Here is a 13,874-nt window from a genome sequence, read left to right on the forward strand (position 1 = left end):
ATACAAGCAATGTGTATATTACATTATGTAACAACTTAATAAATCTAAATTCATAAATTTCTTGCTTATCGTCCACTAAACCATACAGAAAATGTGTGAATGGTTTGAGAAAGCAGCTAAATGTTTTCAATGCATATTTCATGAGTGTGTAGCTTGACAATTAGTACATCGTTTCAGGGGTTAGTACTTGTGTAAGTCCTTTTACCGAAGCAGTGAGGCTCAAGTTATAGCCATCCTCGGAAATTGTACTTCGACATATAGCTTTCTTTATGTATCTGTAATGCTCGACAGCTAACTTTTGACTTTGCTCTACTGCTATTTCCCACACAAGAGTACATTTCATCATTTGCACCCTGCAAATTAAAAGCCATTACCTCAAGAACAAAACATAAGTTGTTGATTTCTTCACATCAGTCTTCCTCTGCATTTGTAGCATTTTCAAAAGAGGGTCAGGCAATGAGCAAAGAATAAAAGCTGTTGAATACATATAGGGGGATAAAGTATTGTTCAGGGTCGCATGGTCAGACCCACCGGTGTCGCGTCGCTGCCGCCGGTTGCGGTGCGTGAACACGATGGCACACCGTATATTCACATGCGCAATCACGCATATCCACTGTACGCCTCAGGCGTGGATTTCATCATCCGCTGATAAGCCTGAGTCAGGGTGTTATCTTTCTGACAGGATAAAAACTCTTCCCCCTTCTCATCTTTTGCCACCCCCAACGAGGAGATAACCCTCCTCACAGGGTGTCGACCTCCTTCTAAAATGCAAATGAAGGCCACAGGGTTAACTGAGCAAAGAGGAGATTGCAGACATTGCTGGAAAAAATGTATCGTGTAACACCAACTGGAAGCATTGAGTGGTGCTCACCTTTCCCACTGAATGCAGAGCTTCGTTTGATTTGCGCTTTTTGTCTTCTGGCTTTGTCGCCGCGTAAAACATGGAAAGATGAAGACCAACAATGAATTCCTTGAAGACCAATGTAGATTTGGACAAAATTGTCTGTTAAAGAATAGTGACCAGAATAATTTGATGAGATGGGAATTTGGCAAAATACATATTGGAAAGCCTGGAGGCTTCTCCAAGAATGCCCTTTAGATAGATGAGATAAAAGTGGAGGATTTTTGTGTGTGTGTGTGTGTGTGTGTGTGTGTGTGTGTGTGTGTGTGTGTGTGTGTGTGTGTGTGTGTGTGACACATCTGATCCATGATTACACACACCAATTTGGCAACCCTAGCAATGATGTCCACCATTGCGCCTGGGCCACAAACAAGGGAGTTTCACCAATCATAAATACATTTGGATTCAAGGATGATTGTTTTGATGAATCTGTAAAAAAAGATAGGATTGAAAATTAAAGATAAGGCACACACAAACTCCTTCAAATTTAGGTAAAAAACAACAACACATTCTTCTAAATGTGTATTCATTTCACACTTATAAATTGTTGCTTATTTTTTAGAGATGTAAATGATGAGATCATGTACTTCTTTGATTGTATGATCAGTGGAAAAATATTTTTATCACCAATGTGTAACTGAGCAAGATATTATGACTTGATCTAACCAAGTAATGACTTAACTCCTCTTGCTTGAAATTTGGTGGTGACTTAACCTGATTGATTGCCGCCCACCCTCACACTCACATACTCACAATAACTTGGGGTAACCAGTTGCGACTTATGGGAAATTCATAGGATTCCTGTAAAAACTCAATCTCTCTTCCATATTTTGACGCAGCTGAAAGAATCCTCAATCTCGAAACCATCGTGTCCCCTTTCAGTCTCTGTCCTTATTTGCCCCCTTTCTCCATTTACTGCCTCCATCTCACAGCTCGCATTTCAAGGTTATATTAATAAGGGAATATGTGTGTATGTGAGTTCCTGTACAATAACACCCTGATCAATAACTTTTTTTTTTGACTGCATACAGTGCGTCACATTCAAACTGCAGCTTATAGATTTTGAAATCATTAAACATCACCCACTGATTGTCACAATGAGCTCTGTGTATTTTACCCCTTCACCCCTAGTCTGCTGAATTCTTTAATTTCATGAATCATTGAACAAAGTTGTCTCTAGTCTATGTGTGTGTGAACTGGTTTTCAGCTCACTGACATTACAACCAATCACAATAGTGGGACATTTTTCCACAGTGCAATAATTTCAAGCCCCCCTAGTGATGAAAGGTACACTTCAAATTACCACACTAGAAAGCCAAAGCTCTGTAATGACCAAGGGACTTTGTCAAATGAATGCATAAAAATGTGGACAAAAGTATTGATACACTATTGACGAGGGTTGGCTGTGGTTTGGATAAAAATGCTACATATTTGTATCGCATCTGTACAAATGGTAATAAATACCTTGTATGGTTGTTTGGGTACATATATGCAATTTGAGGGATGTTATTTTGCTAACAATATACAACAAAAATATTTTCAATATTTACAAATTATATTTTCATTGCCTCCATATGGCATGTTTTTTCAACTATTAACATGCACTGTCAAAGAGTGCAAGCCCTTTGATTGGTCAAAAATGTCTAAAAATAACACCCATGTGTGGATTGACTAATATAGATTTGATGAGAATTATGGATAATGTATAGTATACACTAGAGGTATCAAAAAATTTGCAAGGAAGGCCAGATTTGATAAAGTGAAGGGGCCCGGGGGTCAATAGTTTTTTGGGCCAACTACAAAAATTTCATGCAAATACACACTGTTATAAAACAATTTTCATTGTCACAATTCTCTTTATTTTTCAAATGACAAAATAAACAAATATAAGTCATGTGAACAACTCTAAAAACACAAATTCTGCCTTTCATTCATATCTGAAGAGTCAGAGAACGTTGAACAAATTGTATGAAATACCTTAAATGTACATGAGTTTAAACATATTTTTGCCTCATGAACATTTTAAACAGGAGTTAGAAGTAATGCAAAGTTGTCTGTTATTTTAAACTTAAAACAAGTGAAAAACAAGTGAAAAACCATTTTCATAAAACAGTCTTTGATAAATGTTCCTTCAGTAAAAGGTTTGCCATGTTTAGCTATTAACGTGGCCACTTTGTAGCTTCCTTTAGTAATATTTACTTTTGACTCACAGCGCCGCATGAAGAATCGCTGTTGTGATGCCAGTTCAGCTTGGAGCTGCTTCACTTTATCAGCACGGTCACTCCCTGTTAGCTTGTCGTATGTGTTAGCATGTTTAGTCTGGTAGTGTCTCTTTAGGTTGAAAACCTTAAAGAAGGCAACCGTCTCTTTACAAATTAGCCAAACACAATTGCCTTGATTTTCAGTGAAGAAGTATTGTAATTCCCATTTCTCTTGAAAGCGACGGCCCTCAATGTCAACATTCCTCGTTTTTTTTGCAGTCGGCATGGCAGAAATGAGCGGAGAGCGGTTCGCGGCATGGATGCAGACTGATATTATTAAAGTGGTGCTGTCACCTTTTGGTAAAAGGAGGAATTACAGTTTCAAGTTTCATGATTTTTTTTTAAAATTCAATTTGACAGTGCAGGGGGACCATAAATAAAACATTATAAGACCGAAGCTGCGAGCCGTATGAAATCTGACCGAGGGCCGGATTTTGGCCCGCGGGCCGGACTTTGGATATGGCTGGTATACACTAACATGCATACAACTGTCCACCCATTTTCCATTTCGCTTGTCCCGACGGGGGTCACGGGCGTGCTTGAGCCTATTCCAGTTGTCATTGGGCAGTGGGCGGGGGACACCCTGAACCAGTTGCCAACCAATCGCAGGGCACACAGAGACGAAAAAGAAGATTTTACTCGTGAGCAGCATCATGTTGTAATGTTTGTTGTTTTTATGTCTTAAGACTCTCAGGATTGTGTTATTTTCATATAATTTTTGTTTTGGTTACAAAGTGTCTGCACCTATGGGCAATTTGGAGTGCTCAATTGGGCTAGCAAGCATGTTTTTTATTGGGATGTGGGAGGAAACCGGAGTGCCTGGAGAAAACCCACGCGGGCCCGGGGAGAACATGCAAACTCCACACAGGGAGGGCTGGAGGTGGAATCGAACCCACACCCTCCTCCTAACTGTGAGGCCGACGTGCTAGCCAGTGGTCCACTGACACATACAACTATCCATCCATCCATTTTCCGAACCGCTTAGTCCCCACGGGGGTCGCGGGCGTGCTGGAGCCTATCCCAGCGGTCATCGGGCAGTGGGCGGAGGTCACCCTGAATCGGTTGCCAGCCAATCGCAGGGCACACAGAGACAAACAACCACCCGCACTCGCACTCACACCTAGGGACAATTTGGAGTGCTCAATCGGCCTACCAAGCATGTTTTTGGGATGTGGGAGGAAACCGGAGTGCCCGGAGAAAACCCACGCGGGCCCGGGGAGAAAATGCAAACTCCACACAGGGAGGGCCGGAGGCGGAATCGAACCCACACCCTCCTAACTGCGAGGCAGATGTGCTACCCAGTGCGCCGCCTACATACAGCTAGGTACACAAATTTATATTATATGAGGAAGTGTTCACCTTACCCTGCCTTCACTCCCTGATGTCATCGTCCTTCTTAATGAGTTTAGTAATCCTGCTGGCACTAATGTCAGAGATTTCCAACATCTTGTTACACTCATTAAAGAATCTGAACTTCATCATCAAGAAAATCTTCCCTTTTTGAACACAGCCTCAATGTTGCAACATTATTTTTTCTCAATGTCCTCAATAATTGTCCCTGTTGCTTTTAATGGCCCTCATGCTAAATTTGTGCATGACCGTGTGAGGGTTTGTTCATCGACAAGGCTTTTCTCATACACACGGCGGAGCATCAGAGAGCAAAAGGCAAGGGGACGATGAGAAGGGGTAATGATGTGTGACAGCTATGCAGGAATCCATTTGGCTGAATACCGTATTTTTCGGACTATAAGCCGCGTTTTTTTCCCCATAGTTTGGGTGGCGGGGCGATTTATACTGAGGAGCGACTTATATTTTATAATGTGTTATTTATGTAATAGTTATTTGAATAACTGAATGTTACGTCAGGCCCGTTCTCAGCTCTTCGTTTGTGTTCATGTCACGTTAGCATACCTATCGTTTAGCCTGTTGTTGCTCGTTCATGTCTGTTCTTGATGTTGGATTTTGTCGAATAAATTTCCCCCAAAATGCGACTTACACTCCAGAGTTTTTTTCACTTTATTGTGCATTTTATGGCTAATGCGACGTATATTCCAAGCGACTTTTAGTCCGAAAAATACGGTAGTACTGAAGAAGAGCATGTGTGTGTAGTTTAACACGCATAAACGGTATGATCTTTGTATGATATATAAAATGTATATGTGTGTATGTATATATCTGGGCGAATTAATAATGAGCTGTGTCTGCCGAAATTACAAACCTGATGCTCATTTTACTCAGTGAGCGATTTAACAGCATCGAAAGGTATTGTCTTCCACTGAGAGCTGTTTTTATACATGTTTATACATCTTCCTTTAAGGAATCAACACTTCAGATGTTTAAGTGTGAAAAATGCCAGCCAATTGCTCTCAGTTTGTGTGAAAACAGTGAACAGCAGACTATTTTACACCTCCGTGGTTATGAAGTATTTTGTTTTTATACCTTTTTCTCTTTGCCTTCTATAGAGTGAGATGACTTAGTGTGAGTGTGGGATGTGTGATGATGCCAATCTGCTGCCGATGATGGGTGACATTTGAGGCGTTCCACCGTTGCTCGGTGTCAGTACAGGGGAGACAGCCGCAGATTAGATTTAGTTTTGGGGAAACTGACTCGCTGTCAGGTTCCGTTCAGCCTGACTGATGATGAGTTGAGGCGAGAGTGTGTGTAATGATGTATTGCCGTTCTCTTACCTAAAACACTCACTCACTTGTTCGCATCCACCCAAAAATGATCTTGCAGAATTTTTAACTGCTTCTTGTCTGTGTGTAAATGAGACACAAAGAGCAAAGTGCAATGTCGAGTTGATTACAAAGTCAGCCAGAAGGAGTACAGTAATCCCTCATTTATCGCGGATAATTGGTTTCAAAGACCACCCGCGACAAGGAAAATCCGCGATGTAGAGAAAATATATCGCTACAAAATCCATAAGAGACTTTTATGAACCTTTATTGTATTTTATTGTATTTTTAAACACTGTATTTTGTACTTTTAAATGTTTTTTTGTATTCTTAAAAACTTTAGTAAACATTTTAAAGTCAAACTGATTTTCATAAACATTGCCAAACAAGCCTTGCACGTAATGTTGTCCCAAATCCTGGACGACGGTGCTTTTTTTCTACATGCGCGGTTATGCTCACTGCCATTGTCCCGACTGTTTTGGCACGGCGGTGCATTTTGCCTTTGTCCTTTCTGCTCTCGCCCTGCTGGCCTATGGCATCACGCGCCCCCCGCGCTAGACCTCTGAGGCACGAGTCGCCAATACGGAACTGCTCATCGTCAGTCCTCACAGTTTTGTCTGTTTTGACATGCACGCCTGGTACCTGATTCTCGTGTGCCTGACCCGCTGTGATACGAGATGCCTGCACGACACGAGCTCGCTGACCGGTTCAGCATTTTAAAATGTAAACGTGCAACGACTCTGCTCTGCTCATGCCATGCTGACCAGCTGTCGCGCCCCCACTGCCCAGCGCTAGGGCATCCGTGCAAGACTTTTTAGAATTTTATGGCGGGCAAACAGGACGATCCGATCAGGAGTGACAAGCAGACAAACAGTTTTACTCCGGTTGGCAATCGAGGAGCGGAAACGTGATAGTATGTGTGTAATGAAGTGCACATCTGAGGTGCTGCTGATGTGTTGATGCAGACGGAGTGAATAAAGTGCGGGAGGCTGAGATAAAATGTTGTTAGAACTGCTAAGCCAAACCACTGCAAGGACACAGATCAACAAGTTCCCATTGGCCATTATGTCATATGGGCAGACAAAGCCCCATCATCGGTGGTGTAGTAATCCACGATAGAGCGAGGCCGCAATAGGTGAAGCGTGCAGTAGCGAGGGATTACTGTATGGCCTATGCCATGCCGCTTTTAACGTTTGAGTAAGGCAGCTTTGTTAACGCAACCGCCTACTCATAATGTAATTAGTGGTTTGTTTGCGAGAAAAGCCACCACGAATCAAACGCCGCACGGCCTTTGGCCACCGGATTAAAGTATTTAGATCGCATGCGCTGACGCTGTATTTGTGTACTTGGAAATATCAATCACTTTTGATGCCTTGTTCTGCTGTGTGCCTCTTTGATTTACTGCCATTTTCTCTGTCAAAGCGTGAAGTGTTTGTTTGTGTGGCTAATTTGTTTTTGTATGGTCTTTTTTCCCCCATTCACATCCACATTTAATCTTTTTTTTTTTTTTTTTTGCAAACCAGGCATGCAAGCAAAACTTGGCATGCAGTCTCGTCTTACACAGACACAAAAGACGAATATACTCTGTTGTCAGGCATCGGCAACTCAGGTGTGCCTCAGATGGCCGGCAGATAAAGTGCATGTCAACTTGCAGCAGCACAGGTCACCAGGCCCATTTTTACTATCACACACACACATACATAAGCACCTTTGATCTATCACATTAAGTTTCTGTGCTGATGACGAATAGCTCACTGTCATTGCTCCAGCAGCACAGTAAACAATGGCCAGCTTTGGAAATGGAAGGGACTTGAAGTACTGAATATGTGCAGCTTGGTGTGAAGGACTGTCAGTGACTTGCTACTTCTCAGATCCATCATACTCAAGTTTTTAGAAAACGTCTTGCAAGTAAAGATGGACCGGCAACTGACAGCAAGTGTCAAAATGTGTTTTTAAAATAATAATGATCAAATTAATCAAATAAATATTGCTTTAATACTTGAAAGAGAAAACTTTGCTCTGGCTGCTACCTTGATTTGAAGTGTTCAACATTGTCCAATTATTTGACTACTTTTCAAAATGCCTCCTCTTCCCACGCCATCACTTTGTTTTAATAATAGATAGTGTGCAGCTCTGGCACTAAAGAATACATGGAAGGGGATCTCGGGACAGGATTGCACAGGTACGCACAGAGGCCTTGCTAAACTGTCATCGTGCTGGGCCAGCACAATATGGCGTCACTATCACGGGGGTCACAATAAGTCAACCGCTACGTCGTTGTCATGCACATCGACACAAATGCTTTTGTTTTGACTCTGCTTCACTCTGCCTCTTTTGCACATCACTCGGCAGCGGAGAGAGCTTCCAGATGAGTGGACGACTGCTCCTTTCTGCTCACGACCTTCACCCGTACTTACTTGCGTCTCACATTAACAACACATTCTGAACTTGTGCTACAGTGAAGGACCGGACATTTTTTTCTCTCCTAGAGTAATAAACTGGTTGACTGTAATATTGACTGTGGGAATATCTTATGAGAGAATTATTGAGTGTTTAATGACAGGAAGATGAAGCTCCATTTGAGAGAAGAGGGGAGAATAAATTCTACCAGACAAGCTTGTTTTATTATCTAGACATTATTTTTCTATTGGTAACATTGCTGATGGGTATTATGAGTGACACTCGACTAGTTTTGTCCAAAGTAATAACAATGATAGCCTCATCGGTTTAGTTAACCCCCCACCCCCCCCACCCCTTTTTTGTTTTGTTTTCTCGCATACATAAACTTTCCAAAGCCATCAGGAGATGAGGAGCCATTATGATCTCATTGCATGTGAAGACATGACAGCCATTAGAGAGAGCAAGAATTTGGCTTCGGCTCTTACGGGCAATGGTGCATACCTAACAGACGCCATGCACACTGGGAAACATTCCGAGCTCCTTTGAGCAGCCATGCTACAAGGCCTTCCACGAATGGTGCATGCTCATGTTAGTCTACAGCTGTTATTCTATGCTTCCACTCAATAAGCCTCAGGCGACATTTAAATCGACGGTAACACACACAGGAGGTCTGGGTGACTTTGCAGCCTAATGAATATTGGGGCATATTTGGGAAATTATAAAAAAAAAAGAGCAATATGGGTTTGAGCAGCCTGGATTGTAGTTTCTGTTCAGGTCTGCTGCTGCTGTTAATGTTAACATGTGATTTAGCCATCATATAGTCCAGGGGTCACCACTCAACGACCTTTTTGAAACTGAAAGCTGCAGTGAGACGCTTCTGAAATTACACATGTGCTCAAAATTCCTTTAATTACTGTTTATGTTAACATGAATAAATGATATGAATCTATATCAAGATTTGAACAATAATGATCAAACATGTTTTAATTAGGTAGGGAACAGAAATGTCAATATGAAACACTATACCTATAAATCTCTGTGTTTGGATTTTGAAATGACTGATTACTCCTGAAATTTAGGAAGTCATTAGAGATGAGGGACATGAGTAAAATAAATTGACTTGAGTCAGACTCAAATTGCTATTTTCAGGCTTCATGACTTGCTTGGATGTTTAAACATTGGGGTGTCGATATGTCCATTTGGCGACAACAAGACACCCAAGGCCACATTTTGATGATCGACTTTGTAGTCGCGTCATCAAATTTGCGGCTGCATGCATCTTGGACACTTGGCAAAAAGAGGGGCGGAGTTTTCAATCAAACGCTTTCTATTTGGCTTCAATATTACACCCTCAGTCCCTGTGGCCTGGAAGAAAATGTAGGATCAAAATAATAATAATATTAATAATAATAAAAATATTAAATAATTAAATAAATAAAAGAAAAAGGAAAACATAAAAAATAAAAATGTACCGTAATTTCCAGACTTTTTTCCCAAATTTTGAACCCTGCGGCTTATAGACAGGTGCGGCTTGTATAAGATTTTTTTCGTGATTTTTGTGATGACTTGATCACTTTTATACACTCGTAAAAAGGCTGTGGACCACTGTTGTGCGGTATCTTGAAGAAAAAAACAACAACAGAAATACTATTTTGAAACACTACTATGGCTGCTGCTTATTCTGGCTGTGTTGCTTGTGACTATTATGAGCTTTAGTAGGAATGCATGCTACGTGACCTGTGTCAAAGGACTCTAAACCCTTTCTCTTATTCTGCCATGTGACTCAGAGATTACACAAAGCAGTGCACACTTCCGTGTTGCTGCGGTACTACTGCTGCGTCACAGGCAATGTTTAGAAAGACAGGTTAAAGTATGTTATTAAAACTTTAAAAAGGCTTTCTGTGTACTGTCTTTCTTTGTAAAAAAACTCATGTGCACGTGCGGCTTATAGTCCGGTGCGGCTTATGTAAGAAAAAAACTAAAATGTCCCCGAATTTTAGCTGGTGCGGCTTATAGTCCGGTGCGGTTTATAGTCCGGAAATTACGGTATTCGTTTATTATGGTTCAATGCTGATTTTTAGATTTTTGTCGAGGTACTGTTTCAGTACCGGTATTGCAGGTATAGTACCAAAGTCAAAAAGTTAGTACCGTGACAACACTAGTTCTCAGAATGTGTGTTAAGTTAAATGTGATTACCCGTGTAAGGGATTTCTGCACAATCCTCCATCTCTGTGCCAGCAGATACGAACTCGGACCAACCTGCTTTTGAGGCAGCCTGGACAAGCGTGAAATTAATTGTTCCACTTCGTCTCCGGTCAGCGCTCTTCTTTTGAGGGACCAATTTGTCGCCTGGCGCACGTGGGAACCTATGAAAGGAGGAGGGCAGAGCAATGATTTGCTATTTTGGAGAGTTTCCGTCATACGGGAGTGGTTTCCCTGGCTTGGCTTTTGCCCACCAACTTTCATAGGAATACAACATCAGTTGATGTGTAGTTGTGGTCACCCTCTCAGACACAATTATTCACGGAAAAATGTGACAAAACCAAATCAACCTGAACCAAGAGATGCCTTTGGGTCTTAATCATCATCTCATGTTACCCCATCCTGCCAGCTACTGGAAGTTTTTTCCCCTCCATTAATCACTTTATCATCAAACCCCAAGAGGCTAATGCACATTGTCACAAATGCATATGATGCAACTGCCTTGTCTATGCGCTAACACGCCACATTGAATAGAACAAAAGGGAGGGAACAGATCTCAAATTCCAAAGCATGTCCTTTCTTATCAGAAGATGCAGCCTGTGAGTTTGAACACAATATTTATATTATAAATATATTATATATTTATATATGGCCCCCTGCTGGACCCCCTCCAGTTTGCCTACCGGGCAAACAGGTCGGTGGATGATGCGGTCAACATGGGACTGCACTACATCCTGCAACACCTGGACACCCTAGGAAAGTACGCCAGGATCCTGTTTGTGGACTTCAGCTCGGCGTTCAACACCATCGCTCCTGATATCCTCCAACAGAAGCTCATCCAGCTCGCGGTGCCTGCCTCCACCTGTCAGTGGATCACCAGCTTCCTGACCAACAGGAGACAGCGTGTGAGGCTGGGGAGCATCACATCTGACACCCTGACCACCAACACTGGAGCCCCTCAGGGGTGCGTCCTCTCCCCACTGCTCTTCTCCCTCTACACCAACGATTTCTCCACAAGTGACTCTTCTGTGAAGCTCCTGAAGTATGCAGACGACACCACTCTCATCGGACTGATCCAGAACGGTGATGAGACTGCGTACAGACAGGAGGTGGAGCGGCTGGTCCACTGGTGCAGCCAAAACCACCTGGACCTGAACCCGCTCAAGACCGTGGAGATGATAGTGGACTTCAGGCGAGGCCCTTCACCACTTTCACCCCTCACTATCCGCAGTAATACTATTCTCTCATCAGACACCTTCAAGTTCCTGGGAACCACAATCTCTCGGGACCTGAAATGGACCGGCCACATAGACTCTGTCCGGAAGAAGGCCCAGCAGAGGCTGTACTTCCTGAGACAGCTCAAGAAGTTCAACCTGCCGCAGGAGCTGCTGAAGACCTTCTACACTGCCATCATCCAGTCTGTCCTCTGCACCTCCATCACTGTCTGGTTTGGATCGGCCTCCAAACAAGACAAGCACAGACTGCAACGGACAATAAGGATTGCAGAAAAGATAATGGGAATCAACCTCCCATCTATCCAAGACTTGTACCTGTCCAGGACCAGGAAACGTGCAAGTAACATCTCAACAGACCCTTCGCACCCAGGTTGCAGCCTGTTTGAACTACTCCCCTCCGGACGCCGTTATAGAGCTCTGTACACTAAAACCAGCAGACACAGAGACAGCTTCTTCCCCCAGGCTGTCGCTCTGATGAACTCACACCACTCTTAGAGTCTTAGAGTCATTACTGTGCAATAACATCCTGCTTTCCACACCTTTTTTGTCTACACTGTTTGTACTATGTGTCCTCTCTGCATCCATTGCAGCCTGGTCATCCTAGAAGAGGGACCCTCCCATCTGTGGTCTTTTCTCAAGGTTTCTCATTTCCCCTAGCTGGAGTTTTGAGTTTTTCCTTGCCCTCTTGGGAGTTTAAGATCAGGGGATGTTTGAGAATATCTTTCGTTCTTCACATGTCCTGAGTGTTGTTGTTAGTCACCTAAATGTTGAACAGAGGCTGTGATTTACCGAAGTCAAATTCCTTGTTTGGCACGCTCAAACATGGCGAATAAAAAATTCTTGAATCTTGAATATATAATTCAATTTGTTCAGATTTTGAATCTGAATTAAAACATGACCACACTCTGGTATAGATAATACAATATAAACTTGTTTTCAACAGTTATGCAATGTGGCCAACTAAATGTAGTTTTCTGGCTTCCCAGTGACTATTTATGCTTAGTTGCCTGGAGCTATCCGGTTAATTATACAATTAACTCCACAATTACATTTTTCTTCCTACCATTAAATTTCTCTTAGCTGATGTCATAACCAACATTCTTCCACAAATATATATGTTAGCGCTAAGTTTTGAGCTTCTTAAATTATCTTGTAACCTTTGCAAATAATGACAATAAAGCATTGAAAAGAAACATGGCTTTGTTTTGGTCCAACCGGTGTTTCCGAGGCCCAATATCATTTTGTGCCACACTCCCCAGCAGGACATCTTGCTTGACTGCTCAAAATGAACAGATGCTTCATTTTAACTCAAGATACTGCAGTCAAAGTATAGATGTGTGTACTTAATGACTAATAATATTAAACTCATTTTACGCGACACTAGTGAGAAAAAGCGGTTCGTAAAATAGATGATTGAATAAATTAAAACACTACGGGCTTGTAAAAAATATATAAAATACTTTATATTAGTGTTACTAATGTGACTTCACATGACGTTATTGTAGGTATGATTGTAACAAAAAACACAAAACAAGAGCTTTGTTTTGAACGGGACCTTATAGAAGAAACCTGAAACCCCAAAACATGACTTGACAGCCTCGCTCCCCGCACCCCCACTGCCATCCCCTCCCACCCCCACTCAGTTGTGAAGTGTTGCAATTGTCACCTGGTAAAAGGGATTATTGCCATGATTTCATGAGGTTGAAGCTGCCGCAATTTTGCCTGCTGAATCACCAGTCACAATGTGTCTGAAAATGCATGCATATATTTTATAGGACAAGTGTTTGATGGAAAAAAGAGCAGCCCATTTTGAAGAGCTTTTTACGCTTTCTCACTTGTGCACTTTTTGAATCTTACTAGAAGGAATTGGAATTATAGTCAGCAAAACATAATTCGACAGGTATCACCATCAGTGCCTTTCAAAGCCTTTATTTTGTCCTTTGAAGAGGGAATGCCTTGCGGCAATACTACAGCGATAAAGGCAGAAATCCTTTGACATGAACATTTACAAACACGGGGGTTTTATTCGCCTTCCATCACACTGCAAGTTGCAAAGTGCCCTAAGGAATTCAACTCACTTTCCTCTAATCTCGGTAATTGCTTTAAAATTCTTATCTACTTAGGAAACTTTAATTGATTTAATAGTCTGTTCTCAGGCCTGCATATTGATGCTATTGATTGATGTAGCTGTCTGTCTGTC

At 42.0% G+C, this 13,874-nt stretch overlaps 1 protein-coding gene across 3 annotated transcripts in view; it reads left to right on the forward strand.

The window, feature by feature from the left end:
* Window positions 1-13,874, forward strand: part of LOC148401390 (voltage-dependent calcium channel subunit alpha-2/delta-3-like) — a 75,423-nt gene that overhangs the window by 1,125 nt on the left and 60,424 nt on the right. The window lies entirely within an intron of this gene.

This window comes from Syngnathus floridae, chromosome 2, assembly GCF_059516105.1.
Source record: "Syngnathus floridae isolate MCC-2025c chromosome 2, RoL_Sflo_1.0, whole genome shotgun sequence".
Classification (NCBI taxonomy): Eukaryota; Metazoa; Chordata; class Actinopteri; order Syngnathiformes; family Syngnathidae; genus Syngnathus; species Syngnathus floridae.